General features: G+C 41.7%; 1 protein-coding gene across 7 annotated transcripts in view; it reads right to left on the reverse strand.

Annotated features, from left to right (window-relative positions):
• hivep2a (HIVEP zinc finger 2a) overlaps positions 1–20,408 on the reverse strand; it is a 65,014-nt gene that overhangs the window by 32,399 nt on the left and 12,207 nt on the right. Inside the window, exon 1 of one of the 7 annotated variants that reach the window (XM_056763952.1) lies at positions 6,887–7,023. The exons of the other annotated variants lie outside the window; for them this stretch is intronic. The gene's annotated coding sequence lies outside the window, so the exon portion shown is untranslated. Of the gene's footprint in view, positions 1–6,886; positions 7,024–20,408 lie in introns of those variants that run through there. 7 annotated transcript variants of the gene reach the window in all.

Here is a 20,408-nt window from a genome sequence, read left to right on the forward strand (position 1 = left end):
CATAATCCGCCATACACACACACACAACAAAATGCACAAATTATACGCCACTGCATTGTCAGGGGTGCTTGGGAGAAAGAGCATACCAGTTTTTTATACCGCTATTAAACGGGCCATGAAGGGCCACCCTAAGTTGTCTCGGAAGGAGGCCCCCCAGCCAGGAATGCAGCGGCCTTGCCGCCCAGGGCATCTGGGCGCCGGAGCCACCTCACCGGAGGAATTTCTAGCCTTCATATAAAACTGATAATGGGATGTGTACTCAGCGGGAGTGGAAAATCAGAGGTGCGTTACGAGGTTTTCCACATTCCTCCCTCTCCGTGGGCCAGACATGCGTGTCCAGCATATGTTTGAGTCTGGGAAGAGTGTGTGACGATCCCTGCGTGTTTATGCCTAGCTGGGATATCCCCACAGGCAGTCCACTGCTGGTGTGAGTTCCTATATGCTTTTTGAGGTTATACTTAGGCACTTGGCAACGCTTGGCAGACACTACCAATTGAGATATTACATATCACATCGGATCTTTTTCTTGAGCCATCAGTACAGATCTAATGCCCTGTGAGGTTTGGTTCTTGAAGGCCACATCCTGACTGACGCAACCAATGGCTGGATTCACCACACTAATATGCAACTGTGAAGCCAAAAACTGATACCCCATTTCACCAAAGACGTCTTTTTACTTCCAACCTAGGCAGCCACGGCCGTCTCCATGGGTCATAAACACAGACAGAAACCAAAGAAAGATCTAGTTTCTCCCTCTGCTGAATGACTTTTGTTCGGTGGGGCTGTTCGCGGACGGACGGGTGGAAGTTGTCACAGAGCGATCTCCCATGTGTTGGCCATGAGAGATGGCCAAAGTGAACCGCATTCAATGTGATATAAGGAAATCAGCTCTCGCCGTTACCATATTTTACAGCAATTTTCGAATGTTCCGACTATGTTCTGTATCAAAATAACAATTTGTGTCAGGTCTAATGTTGCAATTTAACATAATTGAAAGTAATTCAGTATATTCCAAGACATGCATTACATAAAATTGTGAACTTCAAATTGCACAACTACTAACCCGATGCTAAAAGTGTACAGCGAGTCACTTCTCATTTAACTGTTTACATGAGATACAATATCAGGTCAAGGATGCAATTTTGATCACAAAATTCTTCTCACCCCTTAAAGCGACAGTTTTAAAATAAAGATTCGGTTTACTAACCCCCGAATTGTTCCAAATCTGTATAAATGTCTTTGTTGTGATGAATACAGAGAATGATATTTGGAAGAAGGCTTGTAACCAAACAGTTCTTAGTAGAAAAGATTACAATGGTGTCAAAAGAGCCCCAGAACTGCTTGCTTTCCTACATTCTTCAAAATATCTTCTTGTGTTCAACAGAACAAAGAATTTCATAAAGCAATTTTTTCTACGATGGTAGTCACTGGGGTCCAAGAACTGTTTGGTGACAAGCATTCTTCGTAACATTCATCAGAACAAAGAAATTTATACAAATTTGTAACAACTTGAGGGGGAGTAAATGAAGACAGACTTCTCATTTTTGGGTAAACCGTCCCTTTAAGCAGAAGAACTTTTGCATATTCAGACATTTCAATGGTCACCGAGCGTCACGAGTCTGTCCATATTTAAGTGTCATTCTAATACATTATGTGGTCAGATCGGTCTCTCACAGTAATGAGGGCTTCCATGCTGGTGGCTACTTTTTCTATTTGCTTCCCTCCGTCTTTACACTTACTTCTACACTACTTTCTCTTCATCCCCACACACACACCATGTGCCCCACGGCAGCATTCACAAACTCCTGCGGTTTTTAAATAGAGCAGTGCAATCTCAGTCACAGCAACCCACGGCTGCTGCCTCTCCATCTGCCTGCTCCTTTTTTTTCCACATTTCCTTCCATTTCTTCTCTGTCCTCTCCTCTCTCTGACTCAACTCGCCGCTTCCATTCAGAGACTAAAAATATAAGTGAGGCCCTCACCTTGCCGCGCTGTCAGAGCGTCAGAGCATCAGTGGGCTGAATAAACATCAGCTGTGCTCCTCTTGTATGGTAAAAGATTTAGGTGAAGTCTATGCGAGTAACCTCTCGCTTTTCCATTAATCAGATACATCTTTGTTTTGAAAACTCCTTTTGGAAAGAACTGCCATGGGTATCAAGGGCATCTTTCCATTTTAACAAAAACCTCTATGGTATCCTGGTGTCCTTAAAGGGATAGTTCACCCAAAATGTTGTCAGTCTGTCATCATTTACACACCCTCTTGTCATTTCAAACCTTTATGACTTTCTTAATACTGGAGAACACAAAAGAAGATGTTTTGAAGAAAGTTGGTAACTGAACAGCGCTGGGGTCCGTTTAACAACATTCTTCAAAATATCTCCTTTTTGTGGAAATAAGAAAGCCTTGCAGGTTTGAAATGACAAGTGGGTGAGTAAAAGACGACGGAATTTTTATTTTTGGGTGAACAATCACTTAACAGGTTCTTAACCATCACCCCCTCCCCTAAAAACAAAAAGGAAAAGAGCAGGAAAGACAAGTTCTGTATTGCCTATAAAATCCTACGGCCAGCGTTGAGTGACTCAGATGCTGGATGAGATGTTAATAGGGTGCAGTCTACCAGCTCCGCTAGTAAAGCCAGATTTTTTTCATCTTAATAATGAAACCCGCAGACCATGGGAGAGCGCAGGGAGTCTGAGTAAGATCAAGGGGCCTCAAAAATCTATGTAGTTTGGAATAAAAAGTGATGAGAAATACTAAAAGCATGACTTGAAAGGAAGGCGTTTAATTTGGTCAAAACAATAACAGATTAAGCCACGGTGTGAGTTCAGATGAGGTCTTTGGATGAATTTATGCCTGCAATAAAAGCCTATAAATATACGTTACTAAACGTCAGAATCTGTACATGGGATAGATCTGGATCGTAAATTGTTTTTATGTGAATCTCTATCGCCACAAACAGATTTTCCGGCATAAAAGCTGCCAGGAATGCGCTCGATTCGGGCCAGCGGAGACAGGTGGTCTCACCTGCGATTCAAGTGTTACGCCATGGAACAAAAACCACTATTTTCCTGGCTGTTCTCATGCATCCCTATCACCTCCACATGAGGTTCCTCCCACTCTTTCGATCGCTCCTTTTATACTCATTTCGCAAAATCTGGCTGAAATTTGCCAACCCTGCAAGGCTTCTCACCTCAACGCCGGCCAAGCGCCTTGGTACTGCTCTCATTTAAGAGTATCTCGCTGTTGTCTTTTCATCCTTTCGCCTGAGAATGTCACGAAACTCTCTCTTGCTCTCTGTGTGATGTCTTAGCTGACCCCAGGCCTGGGCTAATGTCAGTGGGCCATCTGTGATAGGAACCCTGGGGCCCAAGTGGCAGAGGGCCACATGCCAGCCTGCCCACTTCCTGACTCGAGCCCACACACTGGGGCTGGCCGCAGCTCTGCCTGCACACACACATGCACACGAACACAAAAACGCTGCTGGCAGGCAGAATTTATTGACGACACGCCACGCGCTCAAAACAGGCAAGCGGTCAGTTTCACAAAACCCACGAGTCACTCAGCTGCTTTTCTGTTTTGTTTCGTAGACTAAGTGGAAGAGGATAACAACAGCAATCACACGGTTATGGGTTTGATTTTAAGTGAATGCACATAAAAATAAAGCGCATTTAAAAAATTATAAAAATTGGTCAAACACATAATACGATCATTTAAGTCAGTGAATATCAACATCATTGGAATCTCACCCCCAGATCTTGGCTTTTCACCTTCTCGCACTCTCACCAAAGTGTGAGTCATGCAGTGTTTGCCCATTTGGCACAGGCTGGGTATCTAGGTCTCTTTGTTTGCTATCGTTCTGGCATTGGCCCGGACCAAACAGAAGGTATAGCGAGCTTAGCCCAGTCGGAACCTAGACCATAGACACAGAGAGGGGACACAGTCAGGGTCTGTCCAACCTCTATCCACCTCACACTCTTCTGGCACTCGGATCAGTGACATTTGCGTCACGGGGCACAGCTAGAGTAGGTCTGAATGAAACCCCAAGCCTTCATAATGAAAACCTGGCCATGTTGTTTCGATCAGACTGAGTTTGTCCTGTAGGTTCATAATGACAGAAGCATATTTAAATGATGATAAAACTAAATGAACAACCTGATGGCTTTGCTCCCGACGCATGGTTTTAGTCAAAATAGAACAGCAATTTAAAGTGGGCCATCTGCCTCCAAGCTTCTGTACAACAAATGATTCATAACACTGTCGTGTAAAAAAAAACATGGAAATACACAAACCATAAAATCCGCTGTATTTTGTTGCTCAAAAAATTGTAAATACCTGCTCTTTAGTACAGGGTCACTGAAATGTATAAAATGAAATTAAATGGAGAAGATAATTTAACAAGTTGTTGCACTGGAATTGCAAGGTTCCATCGGCTCGGAGCAGTTTTGAAAAAACAAGCATCAAAGTTTTTGCATTTCACTTGACTCTGTAGTTTTTATTTTAAAAAGTCCCAAAATGTACACAATAATGTCACATAATGTTTATATAAATTGTCAGAGAATATGAATATGCAAATAACTCAATTTTTTTTTACAAAAATGTCAACCTAATAATTCCAAGGCAACGAAATAATGAATGGCTTATAAACAGGAAGTGAAATTCAACAGCGCCTAAATACAAGACTACATTTGCCTTCATATATAGCATCTAATGCTGCTCCAGGTTAGGTCTTCACTTTTGCTGACCTTGATGGTCACCATAGATTCATTCAGGAGCACCAATTGCAAGTCTGTTTCATCCGTATCTGTCAACACATGCTACTTGAGAAAAAGGGGTATCTGTGTCCCTTCAAAGACACTTGAGAAATCAAGAAAAACATTTGGGCGGATATCCTGATTGTCTCTTTCACTCTCTTCAGCAGAGGGTGGAGCATCCCGGCACAAGGTCATAGAGGATTATTCCTCTCAGGTGCCTCCTTCCTACAATCTCTACAGCTCTCTCCATTCAATTCAGATGGGTTTTGTCTTTAAATGCAACTGCTTACAGCTGAACCAATGAATGGAGGGATGTAATGGCCATGCAAAGACTCCTTGTTTAACATCCATTTCTTTCTAGAAAAGCAATGATAATGCGTCATGATCAGAAGGAACATGTGTATTAATGTGTGAAAATCAGTGGAAAGCCTTTCAGTGAAAGAATTCGAAGAAATCACTTAAAAGAGGAAGCAAATTTTTTTTACAAAGTATATAAAGAAATGGGACACAAGCTCAGATCCTAAATAAAGTGCAGTACAATTGGGAATCTTATTGATCAGTCATTTCAAAAACTCGAGCACAAAATAGGAGCCCCCTTCTGAGAGTTTCTGGGTACATAGATTCCATGTGTGACATCCCTAAACACAAACAGCATAAACAACGTGGCAGAAAACAAGAAACAAAGAATGCAGTGCCCTAAACCTGGACACAATTACTTCCTGTCCCGCTGCCAAGGCAGAAATGTACGAATGCGTCTGACTCAGGTTGTTTTGGACAGGGGTCTGCTGTAATCCCGAGAGTGCAGAGGCGGCAAGTGAACATCACATTACTCTTGTACTCACAAGAAGACAGAGCTCCCACTCGGGTAGGTAATTGCTTTCCCTCTGCCGACAGGCCAGCACGTCACCTTAGGAAAGAATCTGCCACGGCGATCAGGCTTCCCTCCCCTCACACGCTTTCCTCAAAACCCAAAAGTAAACACAAAGACGATCTAAACAATGGAACGTTTGCAAACATGACGCCGCTTCACCTGAGCGTTCTCGCAAGAAGCTATTGATATTCCTCTGCGCACGTCGAGCGGGGCATTTCCCGAACTCCGTCAGAGAGATGCCGCTGCGGTAGAAAATTCAGAGCAATGAGATACTAAAGTCAGAGTATTTGTGAATGGAAAATGCTTTAGCACACTTGGCAGGGTGGTTCATTCCTCTGCTATCAGACGGGAGTATTACAGTTCTCCCGGCATAGGCGGACACATGAGGAGTAGGAAGAGGAGGGCTCTCCGGACCTGCATCGACAGACTCATCTCAAGGTCACTGTAAACTCAGGGTTCCCCCGATGTCTGCATTTCTGAATCGCGGGTGTGTATTAGTGTGGATTTCACGCATTGAAAGATAATCGCTTTTGTAAGATACATAAGTGATGTCTTCTTTAAGAACGAGGGCTTCTAACGCGAGAGATATATGTGCCTGTGACGTCCGCCTGGTGTCTACGTGGTGTTTCCCGGGTCTTATTGTCAGAGCTTTCCCTCACATTAATTATTCCATGCTCATAAATCAGACCGCTGCATGGGGGAGGTAAGCATGTCAGCAGTTAGGTAAGACGCATTCTGCAAACAAGCATTTTTATCAATATTTCCCAGTGGAATTGATAGACGAGGCATGTGAACCTGGGGGGTAAGGTAGGGGGTGTCCCTCCATCTGACATTCCTGCACAAGCTTCGCAGACAGATGCTGCAAGTCTACCAATCACCCACAACTGTAACGCATAACAACAAGTGTATGTCTATGATCTGAGACAAGAACGAGACAATCTCTTTCTCAATCTATGGAAGCAGATTCCTAACAAACTCAAGGTGATACCACTCTGTTATTATCAGACAGACATGGCAGCAATAGCTCAGCATGCGAGCTGGTCGAGGAAAGCAAGCGGAGACTCTCTCTCTCACTGACAGCCTACCGCAGCCCTGTCTGCTGCTCTCAGACAGCCACGAATGAGACACTGCACTGCCTGTCCACGGTCACATCATCCCTCTGTCAGTTTACTACCACAGACAGGGACATCACCTCGCTTTTCAACACTAGATGCATTGACAGACACAGAAAAGAAGTGAAAAAAATACAGATTTGAGAACCAACCTGGCTTCTCAAGGTCCTTGGTCATCCACAACATTCCCCTGATCTTGAATTCCCCTTGTCCATTCTAGGAGGTTAGGAATAAAACATCAGCCAGGCAGCCGAAACTCCCATCAATCAGAAGGCTCTCGCTGATAGAGCGTATACTAGGAGACCTACTGATGTAAGCTAGTCACCAGAGAAATACCCAGTCGTGACGCATATCCAGGAACAAAAATAGCACTGGGGCCCCTAGAGGGGTAATTCGACAGGCAACGCTAAGAGGTACTTTTGCAGTCCCAGCTCTGCTGTTTTTGTGCCTACTCACACAAGAGATTTTGATTCACAAAAGCTGGACTTGACCAGAAATAAAAGGGTCAGGCCACTTGGGTACGGGATGGGGATTAGAGGCAGCTTTTGTATGCTTGCATGAGTATTTGTGTGCAATGACACAGAACGTCTTATCGGTCTGTGCTTTAATTCCCATCCAGCATCGGTGCCTATGACCTGGGGATTGTCCAAAGAGCGTGTATAACAACAAGGTATCACCGCTGCTCCCCCTTCCACCCCTCCCGCAGCGTTAAAAATAGCTCACCGGGCTAATTCTTACAAAATCCCTTTATAGATGCGCTTTCACCGCTCGCTCTCGGCTAGCCCAGATACTGATACGATTAGCCTACAGATCATGACGTGTAGGGTGTCTGCGCAGGGGATATTTTCACTACGCCAGAACAAATTATTACATTGTACAGAAGTGCACTGCGACATTCCCAAAGAGAGGAAGATCAGAAAACCTGCTGAGCAAACACTTCTGGCCAATCCTTCGCAGCACACAAGATTAATTCTCACGCTAATATATTTACCTCTGCTCCATGCGTCTTGAGTGACAACAACACGGCCCTTTTGAGGGTCACTTGGACGGCTCACAGCTCGAGAGTTATGTTCATATTCCGCACAGCTGCGGCGGCATTCCAGAGAGCATTTACTCAATCGCTGGGACGACATCGAGCTGTCAAGAGCCATCATGATAACCATCCCGGTAATCCCAAAATGCATCAGTTAATCACATATCTAAGCTAAACATACCCAGCTACCCAGCAGACTTTTGCCCCTTACCACAGAATCCAATTTACACAGCTAAATATATATGACCAGCGCTGACCTCTAGAAAGACACTCGGTGAGTGACTGAGAATCTGGCCGGCTAGGAGGTGAGATCCCCGTGGGATCTCCTGTTAAGAGACGTGGGGAATAAAAAATGGAACTGGGTCCATGGGGGTTCACGCTCACTGTTGGAACAAGTTTCTCTGTAAACAACTCTTCTGGATAGGGTACTTTTAGAATCTCCAAATGGGGCACCACATTAAAATGTGTTTGTAGACCCTTCAATTGATTAAGATGGGTATCAAAGGTCTGCTATGCTGTGTAATTGCATTTTATAACAAAACTGCCATGCAGTGGGAGGTATAAATTATTTTGAGAAAATGAGATGTGTAAACCAGACAAGGTGTGTTTACAAAAAGAGAACATCTGCTTAATGTGGGGAAACACAGCAGGTTTCATCAACATCATATTGTTTGTTGTCTTAACTTCCAAATCAAATCAATTATTCATCCAGTAACACTGTTCACATACATACTGTTTATTCTACATACACACATACATTTCCTCTAAAAGAAACACCACATAATAGTGGAATTCTTATTGCCAACTAGGCAACTAAAGTTTCATTAATATTTAACTGCTCTGAATGTGACTGCCCGTGATCTAAAAAGAGCCTTGGTGTGTAGTCCACATTGCAGGTCCAAGGCATTACAAATGTTAGACAATGTGCCGAGTGTGAATGATTTGCTATTGATCTGAAAGTAAATAAAAAGGCACTACTCTGATGGCTAGCAAGACCGAGTCAACATTAAATGAGACAGTGGAATAATGACAACCAGAAAGTTTTCAACAGTCAGTGAGGAGATAACAGTTTAAGACAGGTTAAGACAGGATCTGAATGGACGTCTGGCTGTTCCTTCGCATCGCCCTAAGTAAAAAAGCAGGCTGACAGCTCTATGGCCCAGGGACAATAGAAGGGGAAAAAGATCTCAGCTGGCATTACTGCTGAATGAACAGTTTAATGGCTGAAGTGACGCTCTGGACATTTGCCAAGCTGCCAGCGCTTCTCTAATCAGCGGCGGGCTGCGATTAGGGGAGGGGCATGGGGGAAATGAAGGATCCTCCCGTCACCAGAGTGAACTATGCTCACCGAACCCCTGGCTGGGATTTGCTTCCAGTGGAAGATTTCCCTCTTTGATACTAATGACAAATCTACTGTTCAACCTGTTTGATAAGCTATTTTTTGGTCTGATTGTTTTCTGAGGTTACTCTTACCATCTCCAACCTAGATGATGTGTTGCAATTTATTAGCCATAGTATTATAAAAATGAACATTGCTACATCCAATGGTGAAGTGAAAAACTTCCACCTACATTCCCACAAATGAATCATGTATTATGAGATAAAATGAACAGCCTTTTTCAATATCTGTGAGTAAAATCAATCGTAAGGCTCCCCGAGGACGTTTCGTGCAGTTTATCTCAAGTCGACATTTCATTTGAGGACAAAACTCATAGCTCATAGCAAGCTAGAGGTATCTGGACAAGGTTTATGGCCAGATGGTAATGACATTCTGTAGATGTCATCAACCTGCTCTTCTCACATGGTGCACGACTATAGCAAAGTAACAAAACTTGTAAAAGAACAATACAAATTCTGAACAGATACTGAAATTGCAAGTAACGTTTAACAGTGAAACGGACCTTAGGTTAATTGAGAACTTGAATTCCACTAGTACATCTTTACGACATCAATAATTTATATTAAGCAATGCTGTAAGTATTGTATTCCCATCAAGTTGTACAAGGAGAGACATCTTCTGATATCTTTATCAAAGTGGTTTTGTTTTAATGCTGAATAATTGAACATTTCTCAGTAACAACGTGCTTGCCTCATACCACTGCTGGCTTTCTTTGTTATCTATTTGTGAAGCCGTAATGAAAATGTCTGAAGCGTTAAAAAGTTCTGAACGGAAATAAGGGATGTTTTGTCTCCACGCTCCGATGACAACAGAAGCTTGTGCCTTCAGGAACCATCAATCCTCGAGTGTGGGAATCGTTGAGAGAGCGTAAAATTGTATAGAACTAAAAAAAGGAAATGAATCAAGCCTCTTTTACTTTATCTGTCATTCATTTATGCCTGCTGCAACCGCAGCTACTGGAGTTGTAAAAGATAACGCATGTTGGAAATAACGCAATACCGGATAACTAGAGCGGAGTAAATTGGAAAGCAACCTGCGCTGGGTCTCATTTGTAATGCTGCACAGTACTTTCCATCCGATCCCTGAAGCGCATCAGAGGGAGAACGCGGCCTTGCCAACTGCTCATAAACAAGTGCACATGAATCACACAATTAGAGCATGTTAACATGCGATCGCTAAAGAGGAGCTCTCAGATTCACTAAGTGATTACCTTGAAGGTGAACTGATGCATCAAAAGCACACCTATAATCTAACTACAGTACTGCGAATACAGAGTGATTTTGAGTGGATGTACTGGAAAAAGAAACTACTAATCTGAGCCATAATGACCAAACCGTAATATACCGAGATTAACCTAAAGCTAATTTGACCACAGATCGGAATGGGTAACTGGGGCTTGTTGAAGTTTTATACAAAGTTTTCACTTTTCATTCTGTATAAACACATCTTATAGTCTTAAAACTAAAGTATAAGAATAATGATTTTTTTTAACATTCCCCTGTTCATTAAAGGCATTGTTCAGCCAAAAACACAAATTATTTAGTCGTTTACTCATCCTTGTGTCATTTCAAACCCATATGGCTTTCTTTCTTCTGCAGAATGCAAAAGAAGATATTTTGAAGAACGTTTGTAACCAAACAACATCATACAACATCATTTCTCAAAATATCTTCTTTTGTGTTTCACAGAAGAAAAAATCCTACTGAGGATTTGAATGACACAGAACAAATAAGAAGAAAAAAATCCTAAAATAGCAGAAATGTAAGAGGTAATGTACAAAAAAAGTTATAATAAATAAACTGCATACATTTTTTAACATTTACAACACGTAGGACAACCTTTTCCCCAAAAATATTTTGAAAACCGGGAAGCCTTCCTTCACTATATTTCCAGAATACATGTCTGTTTACTGACATATAGAGACCTTGTGACATCAAGACATAGTTTACCCAAAACAAAAATGAATATACTCAACAGCATATTTATATCCATTCATCACAAAATACGCATTCTAAAAATCTTGCGGCACAATGCTTGACAAACGACTTCATACTTTGCATCCCACAACGTAAAGGCTAATTGTGCAACAGATGATTCATCACCTTCCAAGCTAAAGGGTGTATTAAAATCCAAATTAAACAAGTCTTCTACTCAACACACTGCAGTGCCTCAGTCACACATTTCTGACATCTCACTTGAGGCCTCCATGAACCGAGCAGGAATTCATGTCAGTGCTCCATTTGACCTTTCAACCCCGACGTGACTCACGCCAGGAGTGATTCTCCTAGGACGCCCTGAGGGAGTTTAAGGCGGCTACGTGTGTGTAGTCTGACAGGCCATGCGCAAACGCTGATAAAAACAGTCACTCAGCAGCTATTCCAAAACAAACAGGCTCTCATGCGAGCACTGCACAATTGCTCAGTGGAGTGAAACACTCAGTGCACCATCAGGGACCTGCTTTCTCCTGTTATGCAACCCGGGAACATGTTTTCCTGCGTGCAGCGCTCCCTGGCAGCTGTCTTTAATTTCGCCAAAGGAAAAAATGGCAAAAGCAGCCCTCTGGAGCGAACAGGCTCTCCGAGCTTACTCCCCAGAGCACTTCTTTTAGCGCTCCGTCATTCCATTGGGTTCAAGTTCCACGGCTGCACCTGTTGCGGCACAGGGAAGGAGCGGAGTGGGCACGGCCACCCCAAAGAGTCCCTTCGCCCACCTTCTAGCAACACAGTGTCCGTTTACAAAAATCGCTCAGACAAGCACGACCAATTTTAGCCCTGGCCCTATGTCAGAGCTGGGTGATGTTGGGAAAGAACACTGGGGGCTTCCCAAACAGAAGACCCCCTGTTGTGCTCAATTTCCCCTTTGCTTCCCCGAACCAAAACACATTGCGGTGCAGGTGACTCACCCACCGCCGCCACGGCCGGCGCAAGAACAGGACTTCTATTAAAAGTACACTGCAACAGATTCGGCTTTGTATGTCCCGTTCAGCCTCCGATTCAACGCCCAGCACCGGATACAATTCGTCAGGGCATTGAAAAATGACCTCAGATGACGGGTAATTTGAGAAATTATATTTTTCCACTTCCGAACAATTACTGTGAATAGAACATTAGTGGCTGAAATTAACTCAATTGCTCTGACAACACGTTTGAGCTGAACGCGAATTAAAAAGAAAATGTCAAGCATGACATCTAAAGGCACAGATTGCTGAGGGAAACTGCAGGAGACTTTCATCAACGGACGTGCATCAATCTCTACATTTTACAGCTTAGCACAATCTGTTTTGATCTATGGTTGTAAATTTAAGCAATTGTTATTCTTCAGTAAGAAGGCTGCACACAAGTCTGAACAGACGCGTAAGTGAAGAAACAATATCTTCATCATTCAACATTAAGCATGATTTTTTTCTTCTCTAAATTTGTAATAAACAATCTGAAGAAAAATACACAGGATAAAATGCTTAGTTTAACAGTAAGGCCACAGATTTGTTTTACTGTACAGTCCATTGGTATCATAAATTCCTCGTGGTGCTAGCATCGAAGAGTGGGGGTAAAAAATGCAATAAAAATAAGTGAATGAAACCCCATAACGGATCCCATATTTGTACTAAGTGCACCGAACAGAAAGAATTTGCGATGTTATCATACTGTGACCCACGCGACTATAACAGTGCATTACCAGGTGCTGATTTTCACCCCTAGACCAACAGGCGCTTAGCGGCTAAACTCTCTGAATTCTTTGCTGCACGTCCAAACTCAAAAACGTGTGGGCTTGATCCTGGATGACCAGTAGGACATATCAAACATATTACTGGTCTCTAAAAATATTCCAGGCTGTCCCATGGATGTCCCTGAAAGGCCCTGGAAAATTCTCAGAGCCATTAATATTGTCTAAATGCATATCGGTGGTTGCGTACAAGCAGATGTTCAGAAAGGTTAAGTGTTGCAATGTCATTCCTCACTACTGTGACCTATGTAGAGCGTGTAAAAATGACTATTATTCCCGTTCTTTCAGCTCACAATATATCACCAAGAAACCACTGCGGTGAAAAAATGTGAGCCTGCCTGCATGTGAAAACCCAGCTAAAGTAACTTTTTAGCGATTAAGTATTTTCTACATAAAACTATCCAACATAATGTAAAGAATATCCTGTAAAAATATAATCATGATATCTTTAAAGGGATAGTCCGGCCAAAAATAAACAATGTCAATATTTATTCACCTTCGAGTTGATCCAAATCTGTGTGCATTTCTTTGCTCCGATGAACACAGAGAAAGATATTTGGACGAATGCTTGCAACCAAACAGTTCTTGGACCCTTTGACTACCATGGAAGGAAAATTTACTTTATGTATACATTTTTTGTTATTTAAAGAAAAAAGGATATTCTAAAGGATGTTGGACAGCAAACTGTTCTGGGGCACTTTTGACTGCCATCTACAATTTTCCTACTATGGTAGTCAATGGGGTCAAAGAACTGTTAAGTTACCAGCATTCGTCAAAATCTCTTTCTCTGTGTTCAACAAAACATAAATATTTTTACACAGGTCTGGAACAACTAGAGAGTGAGTAATTCATTATGGGTAAACAATCCCTTTAATATTGACTGAGTAAAGTCATGTCAAAGATGAAATCATAATGAATTTAAGGACTGAAATTAAACTTTAATGCTCACAAATGGTCACCATAAACCGCAAAATCTGGACATAAGCTGATCAGACAGGTGAAGTTCAACAGAGGACTAATTTTTAAGGATTATGAATCTGTAAACAGAGAGGCTGAACATCATTCGTTTGTCAGGAAAGAACAAACAAATTAAGCTCTGTCAATGAACTGGCCTACAGTATATCTCTGTGGAAACGTGATCCACTCACACAGTGGTTCCTGGTCACAAGCTCCCCCCGCTAAGCAGCCCCCCCCCCCAGATTCCACTACAACCTTAAAGTTCATGGCTGTTCACTTCTGTAAAAACCTCAGCCTGCATTCACACACAGTAATTTTCTCATGTCAAGAGAATGAAACGAGTAAGCGATTTGACTCACAAGACTATGAGAACATACACCAGAGTTGGGTGTATCTCTGTTATCTCATATTACGTTATAAAATCATGGCCAGGTCATGACACACTTAATGTTCAAGTTGTAAAGGACACAAATGTTTCTCTCCTTAGGGGTTATTATGTTGCAGCTCTTTTCCAGTCAAATATTTGGAAGCTGGTTCCATGCCATGAGCTTGTTAACGTCTATTGTAAACCTCTTCGCTTTCGGGAAAAGAAGTGAGTCACTGATGCTTACAGCAATTACCTAAACAATCAACCAGACTTGTTAGTTTACAAAGAACACTGTAGTAGAAAACATCTTGAATTGATTTTCTCATAAAGGGTTTTTGACAAAATAATCATGCGCAAGAAAGATGCGGCAACTTCACAATGACTCCAAAACACCTTTGCTACGACTAAATGTTTTTTTTAAGATTTGTTTTTTAAACTACCTGTAAATCTTGTATTTCTAATTTATCAGTCCATTAAAACACATGATATTTTAACACTTTACATCAATGTTGTATTTGCAAGCATTGGTAACTGCATTAGCGTAAACAATATATATTTGTTAATGTTACTTAATTCCAAATTGTGCTCTAAAGGGCTAGTTCACCAAGTTAGCCATTTGGGTAACCATTAACTCCATAGTAGTCTTTTGTCCTACTGTGTGAGTCAATGGTGACTCAAAACAGCCTTTAAATTCTCATTAAAATATCTTTATTTGTGTCCAGCACCTCAAGAAGTGTATACAGGTTGAAGGTAGCAACTGGAGAGTGAGGAAATGATGACAACATTTTAATTTTGGGTGAACTATTTCTTTAATGTTAACAACGACAAAGTGTTACCTTGTAGCTTGTACTTTTCTCTTGTCAATAGCACACATCTTCCCAAAAAGCATCTCAGTCTCTCATTCGACATAAAATATGCAACCAATTATATAACGCATTATATAATGCATCCGTTGCCCAAGACCTACTCTGCCGTGCTGTATGCAACAGCTAATTAAGCCATGCACTGCGAGCAAAACACAGAACGCCGAGCGGCTAAATTTAGGATCCTCCCAGAGCCCATCTGCAGCAAGAGAGGCTGAAGCAGTGGGAGGCACTCGAACGGACGCCCATTTGCTCGCCCGGATCCGCATCCAAGCTCACACTGAGAAAACAGCCTGAGTTTGTTGGGGAGCAAATAGAGAGCTGCAGCATCCAGGATGCAGAAAATAGAGAGAGCGAAGGAGAGAAAGAGAGAGGGAGGGAGAAAACATCCATCAAGGCTACAGCAAGTGCTTAAAGCGCACTCACAGCCAGACGTGACAATATATTCAGAGATAGAGGGGAGAAAAGTGTCAAAAAGAAAAAAACATGATGAAGGGTAGAAGCAGTAGAGAGAGAGGAAGTGTGGAGAGAGAGCCAGCAGTAAACACTACGGTGGTGTACAACTGGGGCTTCAAGTGGCCTTGATGCAGAGAGATACAGAAGAATCTCCCCAGCGCGCCAGCTGTCTGACTGCTCCTCCTCACACAGAACCAAGGTCTGTCCCGCCATAGGAAATCAATTCACCCTGCAACTGCCAATGCTTCCAGGCCTCTGTATTTACACAAAGCAGACAGTCTAAGCCAATAAAGTACTCTCCCCTAGCAGGATACATGCAAAACGCCGGACTATGATTCTCTTCGTGCAAATCCAAACTTTGACAAAGAAAGGTAGACGAAGATATTTCACATCAATGAAGAAAGCACCCATACGGTAATTGGGAGTTCCTTTCACGAGAGGGAGCATCCCGTGTGTCCCTACGGTCCCAAAGAGATTTGAGCAGAATGCTGCCATAACCTATTTAGTGCTAATTAACAGAGTTATGCTTCCTGTACCAACCTCGGTCTCCAAGGAGGCACCTCATCCAGCTTCGTAAACACAGCAAAGCTTTCTGTGCCTTAACTTTATCACTGGATCTTAAAACAATCGCAGCGAACCGGCTGGCTGTGACCGGTAGACGGATAGTTCCCGCAAAACAACAATTCCCTCATTATTTACTCGACCCATACCACATTCAAAATCTTTCTTCTTCAGAACACAGGAGAATATATTTTGAAGAACGTTGTAACCATTGACCTTTAACAAAACCACTTCTCCAAAACATCGTCTTTAGTGTTCCACAGAACTTGAAGAAAGAATCATACACGGGTTTTAGATCATGTGAATGATGACAGAGTGGGTTAACCATCCCTTAAAATGTGTGTGACAAAACCTCAGACAGTCCTTGAAAAAATTTATAAAAAACCTCGGCACAAATGCAACAATCGCTGACAGGATTATGGTCTTGAGCTCCGAAATTTGCTGCTTCAATACTTTTAGTTCCGACAAAGCAGAGCAGCTTGGGTCTCATCTATCGACAAAAGACTTGAATCCCCCCCACACAAAATTACAGCTTTAAATTCAATGGCAGATTACACACCAAGACTCAGAGCCGGAGGACAAAACTCTAAACTCAGTGTTTATGCAGTCTTTTAAAAAAAACTATGCTTTAATATATAAAAGGCTAGAATATTATTTATATATATATATATATATTTATTTTTATATATATATATATATATATATATATATATATATATATATATATATATATATATATATATATATATATATACAATCTATAATATATAAATATATATTATAGATAATCAAATAAATACATTGGTTTATTATTATTAAATAAATAAATGAACAACCATTAAATACATGTATATTCTTATTATTACTGTTGTTATTATTGTTTTTATTATTATTATTATTATTATTATTATTAGATACATTCCTAAAAATGTTGCCACCAGCATAGGAGAAGACCATCCTTACAGGACGTTTTTCTTTTTGTCTCCCTGGCCAACATTCTTCAACGCCGTGCAATAACCCTTCACATTGCCAGAAGTACAGAGGAGAGCTCAAGAGGGCCTGTGAAATAAGTGTTATCAGCTAAAGTGGCTCCGTCTTCACCTACAATCCCTGCCACAAGATTCTAAAAGATTCCTGTTCACTCAGATATTTCCCAACAGACATTAATCATCGACACCGAGAGTATTTTACGCAGGAGCTTGAGGGCACTCTGTAAGAAAACAAGCCGTCCCGGTACACTATTTCATATGCCACGACAGACCCTGTCCTCAACGCTATGGAAACCTGCAGCCCGGGAGAACGGATGAGCTTGTGATTCTTGGATGGGTTGTGGGGCCCAATTTAGAAGGTGAGATAGGAGACTAGCAATGTCAGTTTAACAAGCCTGCCAAGCTCACAGATGGGATGAGGAAACCGACAGAATTGAGATAAAGTGAAACCCCCTCCTACAATGCTACCGGTGCAGCCATGCCAACATCCAACCCTCCGGGGACGACGCCTCAAGTCTCACTTAAAATGTTCCTGCCTTGCCACACAATTTGTTGTGGCCAGAGGGTGAGAGAGCGAGCGAGGACTGAGATATTTTCGGTTTTAAAACCTTTTCAAACGGAAGCGTGTGCTCGCAAGTTGCAATTTACAGGGATTGTAAAGTCGCTTTCTTGCGTTCTTTCTCCGAAGCTTTCAAGGCTAGTAAAATCTTTTGAGGGAATGAAGAGAAACATTGTGACTAACACGGTTTTGCATTTGCTGCGCACCTGACATTTCAAAAGGAACCGAATTTCACAGTGTTTGTGCTTGCTTACACACACTCACTCGCACAAGCATTCGGCAGAGAGCAGATTGTCAGCTCAGGCAGGAAGCTGCATGTATTCAGCTTGGGCTGCTGGGAGCACCGACACGGTGGCAGCTCACACTTCCTTAGCCCTCCCAGTACAGTGTGTCCATGTGTGAGTGTGTGTGCGTGCCCCAGCGACACCTCCTCTCACTCGTTCACCCTACATCACACCACATGTTGAGCACGGGAAAGCAGACATCGATGACATCATACCGAGCAGGTGGCTGGCCCTTTCCAGTACAGATCAGAAAGAAGTCAAGCTAAAGAAAAAAGCGCTCATTTCAAAGCTTTAAAAGTTTTTATACAGCCATTTTAACCCTACTATGTGCTTAAACAAATACAATTACAAATACAGATAGTCTTTTCCTGTCTTAAAGGGATATTTCACACATAAATAAAAGTTCTGTCATCATTTATTCACTCTAAATGTTGTTCAAAACCTGCATGACTTTGTTCTGTGAAACACAAAAGAAGATATTTTGAGAAATGGGTCTGTGGTTTTGTCTCCATACAGTGGAAGTCAATGAGGTCCAGTGTTGTTTGGTTAGCGACGTTCTTCAAAATATCTTATGTGTTCTGCAGAATGAAATCATACAGGTTTGGAATGACGTGAGGTTGAGAAAATGATAAACGAAGTGTTTTTGGCCAGAATAAGGTGCAATTCTTGAGTCTGGCTATGGTGCGTCTCTTTAAACAAAGAATGTTTATTGGGGTCAGTTGAGAAGAAGACCAGATGGATTCAATAAAACAAACACACTCCAATAAAGCCAAAACACAGATAAGCACATGTCTATTTTATCTTCTTCAACCCTTAACATTAAGAGTAAAGTATAGCAGACTGGTAGTTTTTTAGGCTGTCAATATAATAACATCTCTATCTGTAATGTTTCCTGTCACACCGTGGCCCTGGCAATCGTACCGCTCCAACAAACCCAATGCCCTCCCATTTCTTTCACCGGCAAACAAACAAGTGTTCACAGCCAAACGAATTTAAAGAACGTAGTTACTCTACCCTCGCTCGGCGGGCTTGAAAAGCGTTTCGACACACGTCAAGTTAAGGGCTAATCTCTTTTGCTAATATAGTCAGTGTTTTATTTCTTTTTCAGCTTTGAGAGATGGAGAAGGGGATCGGCACGGCGAAGCAGACAGCTCAGGCTTTGAAGCTGCGTGTGCTGCAGACTGCGAGCCGTTGCGCTCGTTAGAAGCCGTGACACTGCGTTTGGCAGCGCAGGCTGCTTTAAAGCCTCAGAGTGTGCTGATCAAGGGATCCAAGCTCAAAGGAGAAAGACTGGCAGCTCTTCCCTCCCTCTGTCCATCCATCCTCGAGTGATGAAGATGGGCTTAACACAAATCAAAACCAAAAAAGACTTGTACATCAGCTTCTGCATCTAAATGCTTTCATCACAAGACAAGCGCACCAGGCAGCACACCAAATGTTCACTGCACACTTTTGTTGTCACTTGAATGTATTTATTTAAAAGACAATATTACTTGAATTTCATTAATTTTATTTTAAAATTGTATGCATTTAAGAAAAAATTAGGATTATACAGCTGCGGAAAAAATAAATGCAAATAGAAAAAAACTTTTTTATTTTAAATTTGAGAGAAATAGTAGTTCACAGAATGAAACAAAAATGATGATTGTGTCTAATTCCTCTCACTGTTATGTACAAATAAAGGCAAAAACATCAGAAAATAAATCTTTAAAAAATAATTATAATAATAATAAATATAAAATATGCATAAATATAAATAAAAGTATTGTATATTCAAAATGTTTTTTCCAAAGTTACCCAAATAGGTCCAAATAGGTTTTGCCTCGGGCACATTAGAAAAACCCAATCCCATGATGCTCTTGTTTCCAACATGTCAACATCTGATCCTGCCTGGGCGGACTGCTGAGTTGGAATAAGACATGTAGTGTCTCAGCCCAGTCAGGTGAGTAATACAGTCTTTAGCACTTTAATTCATCAAGTCTTTAAAACTAAGATTTTCCTTGTTCAGAATCTTAACCTAAACAGGAATAAAAACACTAAACGCCATAACAGCAGATATGGGTTACAACCTCAAGATCTGTCTTGACAAGAGTTTCTGGCCATTTCTCAATTCCAAGAATGCAAAGAAAGGACTTGTGTTCCCGTGGAGACCGGTCTTGCAAGGCAGCCTCACTAGAACAAATTTGGATGGACACGCCTTGGTGACTTCTGGGACTTCAATCTGGTCATTCGATGCATCCTTGATATCAAGAACACATCCGGGTACTTTCATGCGTTCCCTGTTCTTGTGTTCTTGAGTATTAGAACCAAACTTTGACAGTTATTGATGACGTAGAGCGAGAACATGAGGACACAAGACTGCTGAAGGATGCATATTGAGAAACGGCCACTATTTTCGTGATAGTGACACTGTATATGGATTGCTTACTTCTCATACTTTATTGCTCATTACTAGAGTTTAGATAGTCCAAAACCTACAAAAC

Source organism: Triplophysa dalaica, chromosome 13 (assembly GCF_015846415.1).
Source record: "Triplophysa dalaica isolate WHDGS20190420 chromosome 13, ASM1584641v1, whole genome shotgun sequence".
NCBI classification, from domain to species: domain Eukaryota; kingdom Metazoa; phylum Chordata; class Actinopteri; order Cypriniformes; family Nemacheilidae; genus Triplophysa; species Triplophysa dalaica.